The sequence below is a fragment of the Papaver somniferum genome, chromosome 10, assembly GCF_003573695.1.
Source record: "Papaver somniferum cultivar HN1 chromosome 10, ASM357369v1, whole genome shotgun sequence".
Taxonomy (NCBI): domain Eukaryota; kingdom Viridiplantae; phylum Streptophyta; class Magnoliopsida; order Ranunculales; family Papaveraceae; genus Papaver; species Papaver somniferum.
In genome coordinates, this window is record NC_039367.1 from 6,749,174 (window position 1) to 6,756,683 (window position 7,510).

Genomic DNA, 7,510 nt, shown 5'->3' on the forward strand with positions numbered 1-7,510 from the left:
TTCTGATAGACCCCTACTCTGATTTATCTTTCCATCTCGTTGATTTGATGTTTGCTTTTGAAGATAACCCTAGCCTCATCTCTCTCAATTATAGATCTAGGGTTACTGTTTTGGGGAAGAAGCTAAGATAGAGATAGATGGAGACTAGGAGTTTGATTGATGGCGTCTGGGAAGGTGGCTGAGGGAAGAAATGGTAGGTGCTAAGGTGTTGGGCAGGTGTAGCAAATATGATGTATCATGAAGAGATGGCGTTGGATGTTTAACAGCTAGATTGAATCTGACGGCTCGCACTAGAAACTGGTTTGGGTCTTGGTTTTTATTTCTTCTAAGCCCATGTCTTCTTCAAAGCTAATATCTCAAGCCCACACCTAGTTTTGAGTCTTGTAAACAACATACTTCACTTGCGGATGAGGTGCAAACAATATTCTTCACTGCCTTCTAGCGGGAGTCTTTGTTGTCTCTCTTTCATTGCCACAAATTCTCTGTTCTTTTGGCTTCTCTATTTATCCAAGCTTTATTTAGTACCTAAAAACACAAAATTAATTAGTACAAGTATTTATTCTTGAAAACAAAGAAAATATAGAATTTGGGATAATATATTATTCTAAAGTGCATAAGATGAGTTAATTGCCAATAAAAAGATATAGAAATATGCAATATTTGGCACTCATCAAGAAGGTGGTATTGGTATCAAAAGATTATAAGTAATCAACAGATCCTTATTAATGAAAATGATGCGGAAAATACTAAACTCAGATGAAGAATGGGCTTTGTTTTTTTCTGCAAAATTTAAGGATAGAAATGGGCAATGGACTTGTAACTGGAAGCAATCTTCAGTTTGGAAAGGATTAAAATAGGCTTGGAATGCTTTAAAAGAGGATATAAGGTGGAGAGTGAGAGATGGATCAAATATTTCTATATGGTTTGATACTTGGTGTGGTGGAAACTCATTAATTAATGAAATTGGCTTCACAGATTATGTTAAAGAAAACATTGAAATGAAAGTACAAGTGATAGGTGCAATATTTGCACTAGTTAGGTACTCAAATGTTTGCTTTCTTGGTAGTTTTTGTATCATTATGCTTTGATTTTGTTTGTTTTGAGTTTCTTAGGTGTTTGAGGCTATCTTGACCAAAAGGAATGGAACTTGTTCAAATCCGGGATTTCTTCGCACCATCTCAAAGAGAACGAAAAGACGAAGAGAACGGCGAAAGAATGGAGCGATTCCGACATCGAATGAAAAAGTTGATGAGCATTTGAAGCGAGTCGAAGTTGCGACATACTGAGACAACACATAATTGCTACTGACACCCCACCGTATGTTAAGGGGCTGACAAACTTCAAAAGAAGACTGAACTGTCAGTCTTGGGAAACTGACAGCTGAATAACAATTATAAAAGTGTTGCTGGCAGTAATGGCAATGAGATTGGAGCTCGACAGTTCGGGGAAGGAGGTGAACTTGATGGAGCTTAAACTGTTATCTCATAATGAAGGCAGTGGTAATGATTGTCGGAGATACTCGATACTGTACCTGATAGTTAATGGTGGATAGAATGGAGTTGTCCATTGATGACAGAGCTCGAGTCTGCCAGCGATTGATGGAGGTTGGCAGTCGTGAACGGGGTTGTTGTTGTGTTAGTGGTGCTGTGATTGATGGATTCTGGGTCGAGATAAAACAGAGAAGGTGGAGCTCGAGATGTTGCCTCCTGGTGTTGTTAGTTGGCAATTCGAGAAGGAGGATATAGGTGCAGTCGTTGATAGCGTCGAAGGAGATGACTGGAGTTTGTTATCGAAGGATTAATGTTGAGAACGACGAGAGGAAATACACAAAACTGTGACTGAAATGTGCATTTCTTCCAAAAATGTGACTGATTCCCAATATCTTCTAAAAGTGTGACTGACTTTACCTAATAGCTAATATACCCTTTGATCACTGATGTCCACATATATGGGGGATTAAGAAAATACTAATCGGTATATTCCACTAATTCAATACACCCCAATGTACGGATTAGTACTCCACTAATTCAATACACACCACCATACGAATACAAAACCAACCTATTTCGATACAAATTCTCTCACGGTATCCACTCTCCGGAAACTGTTTCAGATCAAGTTCTCTCATTACCCGAACTAGTTGGCTCTGGGGATCAAATAAACCCAGAAATCTCTCACTCTTTTAATAGAGTTTTAATCTTGAATCTCGCATAAGAAGCAAAACTCCCAAAAGATGACCAATCTCAGGTACCAAAACCTCTTGTTATCAAAAGCTTCTACAATTTGAATTTAATTTGTAAACCTTAGAAATTTAATTTCTAGTCTTATTTTTGAAAATTGCAGGAGAAGATTCGTCCCTGTGTAAAAATACTTGAAGATTAAGTATAAACTTTAACCTTGTTCCTTATTTGTTATTTCTCTCTGGTCAAATTACTGAATCAACAAATCTCTCTAGATTTTGCAGTTTTATGCGTTTGTTTAGTTGATTCATGTTGTCTTTAAGCATGGGTATGTGTTTGATTTCTCTTATTATGACATGATTTAAGTTTGATTGGTGAAACATACAATTTGAGTTTTGTTTAATGTCATGATTTCAATTTTGGTTCTAGTGGATTTAGAAATGATTTGAGTAAATAAATTTGTGTGTAAAATTATTAGGTTGGAAGAGTAATGACTGCTACTACTACTAATGGAGTGATTTCGAACAGACATTTTGGTTCTTTCCTTGGTTCAATTATATCTTTTTTCTTTTTCTTTTAAGATTTAGATTTTGATTGGTTTTTAGTCACTGTAGTTGTTTAATGAAATGGGTGAATGAAAATTATAGATTTAAGCTGCATTTTATGATTTCTTGTTTGATTATTGAGTTGATGTGACAATTTTCAGTTACTTTTTGTTTATCATTCGGATTAATTTGATTATTTATTTTTTATTTTCAGAGCTGAATTTGAAATTGAATGTAGTCCGTTTGCTGTTTAGTCTTAGTTATTTGGTACATTTTTCATGAATTTTGAAGTTAATGAATGTAGTTAAGTTTTTGATTGTGTGTGGTTATGAAGAGTCTAACTCGATTTGTATTGCATGTAATTATTTTTTGAATCTCGTGGAGAAGGCATATACAGATGGGAAAATGTCGCTAAACAGCTGAGGTCATTGTTATACAGATGCCTACAAGTTACAATATCTTCTTAGTCGACAAGACCCTAAACTAGGAAGAACTACTCTGAATCTGGAAACATATTTTAGAAATTTGCGTAATTTCATGTTCGCAGAAGTATTCTGCTGCTGTTTTTGGGTTCAATGGTATGTAATTTCTTATCAATTTCTTATCTGTTTCCAAATTTCTTATCGATCTCTGAATTGTTAGGTTCTCAATAGTTCAATCTTGGTGGTTTGTGGAATTAGGGATTATTTTCAATAGGGTCAGACATGCTTAAAATGCGAAATGTGAACCATGTTGAGCTTGATTGTGAAGTATGAGTGCAATGATGCTTACTTGGATTATTGGTTGCTAGGTGATAGGGGCCTTAGCGTTGCTCAGATAATTCTCGTTGATTGTATTCAATGGTTGAATTTGCAAAGTGTGGACAATTGTTAAGACTGATGCCTGTTTGTCATACATGATCAATTGCCCTAGTAACTCCATGAGGGTCTTCGCTGACGCTCCATTATTACGATGAAGTAGGCATTCTATGTCTCAGCCAGTCTGAGATAATTTTGCTGATCCTGATTATGAATGTTTTTTGATACTTCATACCTCATGTCATGTGTAAAAGGCTAAGCTTCAATTGACAAAGTATACTGCTGTATCTGCAAATTGTGATGGGTCTAAGCCCAGAAACAGCATAATTACTAATTCAATCGTTTTGAAGGACTGAAATTGAACCAATCTAATAATTTACTAGAACGTCCAACTCATTTGCATTCCTTGGCTTTCATTTTACATTGTGCTGAATCAAATTACCCTTGGATCTCGTTGTAAAGTTATAACCATCAGATGGTTTGCCTCTTAACTGGCTCATATTTCTGGTACATTTAAGCCTCGAAATACTACTTCAAATTATTTGGATCTAGACAACTATCTTCAAGGACCTAAAGTTGTTCCTTCTTCTCGTTATTTTGCTGCAGGTACTGTTTTTGCTTACGGGCAAACTAATAGTGGCAAGACGCATGGAATGCGAGGATCAGTTTCTGAGCCAGGTGTATTCCTCTTGCTGTGCGTGATTTGTTCCGCACTATTCAAGAGGTACTTGTTTATTTTTTTAACAAAACGCCAAAATAGCAAATGAAAAGTCTACATGTCTTCGTGCTTGCTCTGGCTTGTTTATTTTAGGATATGGATCGAGAGTTTCTTCTATGGATGTCATATATGGAGATCTATAACAAAGAGATGTTAGCTCCTGAGCACCGCAAATTGCAGATCCATGAAAGCATAGATGTAAGTATTTCTATGTGCCCAAAAGATAATGTTTCCTATGTTTGATTGTTAACAATTAAATGATAGTTTGTTTAATTAGTGTATTTGTTTGTTTTTCTGGTAGAGAGGAATATTTGTTGCTGGATTGAAAGAAGAAACAAGTTCTTCAATTAATGGACTTTGGAGAATGTGAGTCTCTTTCTCTCTCTCTATCTCTGCTTTGGTGGTTTTTTTCTCTTTGTTGGTTCTTTTTCTTCACCTTTGTGACTTTCGTTCTTGAATACTGATAGGATACTATTGCGTAATTAATAATACGCAGCTCATTGCCACTTTGGTGAGACAAATATGAATACATACGGTAGCCGATCTCATACAATTTTTCGCATGGTAGTGTTTTCATTCCTCCTTTATGACCTGGTTCTGGTTGTGAAATACTGATAATCGAAGTAGTTCTTCAACTTGTTTATTTACTTGTACTTTTACTTTGAACTTCAGATAATTGATAGTCGAGATAGGACTGAAGATGGGGAAGTTGGCATTTCCTGTGATGATGTTCGTATATCTGTCCTGGTATGCTGTTGCCACATTTACTCATCTCCTTTCTATTATCATATCTAGTTGTAGTTTACTTTTTGTTACGTGGCCTATTTTCGTACATGCAAAGCTGATTTTGTCTTCAATCTACTAGAACTTGGTGGATTTAACTGGTTCAGAACTTGCGACGAAGACTGGCGTAGAAGGTATTCGTTTGAAAGAGGGTTCACACATAAACAAAAACCTTCTGACTCATTGAACTGTGATTAAGAAGTTGAGTGAAGGGGCTGAGAGCCAGGGGTAGGCTGAACATGATCTAATAATCTATCAAAGATTTTTCTTTCTCTGCTTTGCTCTTACAATATGTTTTGATCTGATGTAGGGGTCATGTGCCGTACAGAGACAGAACTCACTCGTATTTTGCAGCCATCACTGGGTGGAAATGCTAATACTGCCATTATCTGCAATATGACTCCTGCACAGGTAGGTATTAACTAAGAAATTGTGTACTACTTAAGTTTACGTTCAAATTTTGGTTATATTTGCTTTTGAAATTCTAATCCGGTTTTAATCTCGAATGTGGTGTAGATCCATACAGACGAGACAAAAAGTAGTCTTCAGTTTGCCAGCAGAGCATTACGTGCTACAAATTGTGCACGTGTAAACGAGGTTTTGCTGTGACTCAACTCCACCTCACTTGTTCATTAGGCATAGTTTAGATCCTAGTATATTCATGTACTTGTAGTACTTATAAATAGTTCAGCTTTATTTTTACTCCACCTCACATGTTCCTGTCCATACCGTATTGCAATCTCGTCCAGCTCTTTATTTTTTAGCTTTATAGCATAATGTTACTAAGTTCGTAGATATGTGATGTTAACTGGTAGTTCTGTATGTTTCCTTGATAAAATCCTCCGTGACTGGTTTGTAAATTTTCTTTTAAGCTAGTATTCGAACTACTAATAACTCTTTCAGTATTGTTCTTCGTCTTCTCATGTGTTCTCCTTTTCTCATCACGCAGGATAAGAGGAGGGGAACACAAGAGAATGTCAAAGGAGAGGTGACTGAATGTTTTAAATTGATTTCTCACTTTTTAGTAACCATCAAGCCATGCTTTTTCTTTCGATGTAGCACCAGTCGTTGGTATGGCAATGATCATACACTACTTTGACGAGAATGTTATTCAAGCTCATAGCAATAGCTCACGGTATCCCTTGTTGTTTGCATGGTTTTCCTATTTCCATTAGTTCAAGTGATTCTGAAGTGGGGTTTCAAAAATGCGAGATGGAGTAGACGAAGTCAAAAATGCAGCACCAGCAACTGCTCGTGTCTTGGCTGTGAATGTATACTGAGAATTGGTAAATTTAGAGTTCAGGTGTACATTTTAACTCTGAATGAATCGCAAAATACATGGCAAAATATATGTAGTTGCAAAATTACTATTATATCATTCATTTCAACATTAGAATCTGCAAATAATCATAATATTAATGCATTTTAATTTCATTACACATGTAAAAATATTTATTTAAAAATATTTCTTTCATCTCACATGAATCTTTAGAACCAAAACTAATCAGAGAAGTGAAAGTGAAAGTTCTCACTGCTTTCACTTTGTGATCTATGTGAATATTTATCAGATTACAAACGTAAAGACTAAAGACAGGTTGAAAGTCCAGTCTTGACCGAGTAAAATTGGGAAGGACTTGAAAGAGCTGGTGCACTCCAATTCGGTGGTTACTGATTGATATTGATACACTGCTGTTATATCCTCTTCCTGTTATTGACAGCGACTGATGACGAAGCAACTTTAATTAGCCTTGTTGGATTTAGAGAAGACCCCTGAATACTCAATCCAGGAGCCAGTCCTCTGTTACTTTTGCTCCTTCAAAAGTGATCCTTTTGGTTTAGGTTGGGCTGAGCCTCCTACGGCAAATGCCTCTTCATGTGTCACCCCACTTACCTGGTTCAACCCAAGACCCTTATATTAAAAAAAATGAACATTGAAAACAATATAAAATAAGAGACAAAAAGAAGATTTTGTGTAGGCCATGTATTAAGCGAAATATCTGAGTACTGGAAGCTCGAGTTCGGATCATAATAATGTCCATTTAGTTAACCCGATACACTATCAAGCTCCCCGTCTGCAACCATCTGAAGCAATTCAGTTCACTAAACAAAATAAAATCAAAAATACTCAACAAAATATACATTGATTCTCAATAAACCATACACCAATACTTAAACAAACAAACATGGTAACAATTCAAGGTGACTGAAAATGCAAGTGAACATGGTGTGTGTGAACTACCTAAATCTGGTCAACTAGCTAGTTCATTGATGCAACCTACAAACTATCCGTAAATAAGTAGAAATGTAAGCATTCAAACACAAACATAAGTAGCAACAATGTCAGACTATTCATCCATTCACTTCACCTATTATTTAACAACCATTCTTATGTCTCAACTTTTTTGGCCCAGAGACTCCTAAACTCTAGCTCGTACATGCTTATTGCTCAATAACAATAGAATAGGCATAAGATATTACACTTGGATT

The 7,510-nt window shown here is 36.0% G+C and overlaps 1 pseudogene; it reads left to right on the top strand.

Moving 5' to 3' along the window:
- The first annotated feature begins 3,236 nt into the window (after window positions 1–3,236).
- On the top strand, window positions 3,237–6,749 carry LOC113317886 (annotated as a pseudogene).
- Window positions 6,750–7,510: the final 761 nt, after the last annotated feature.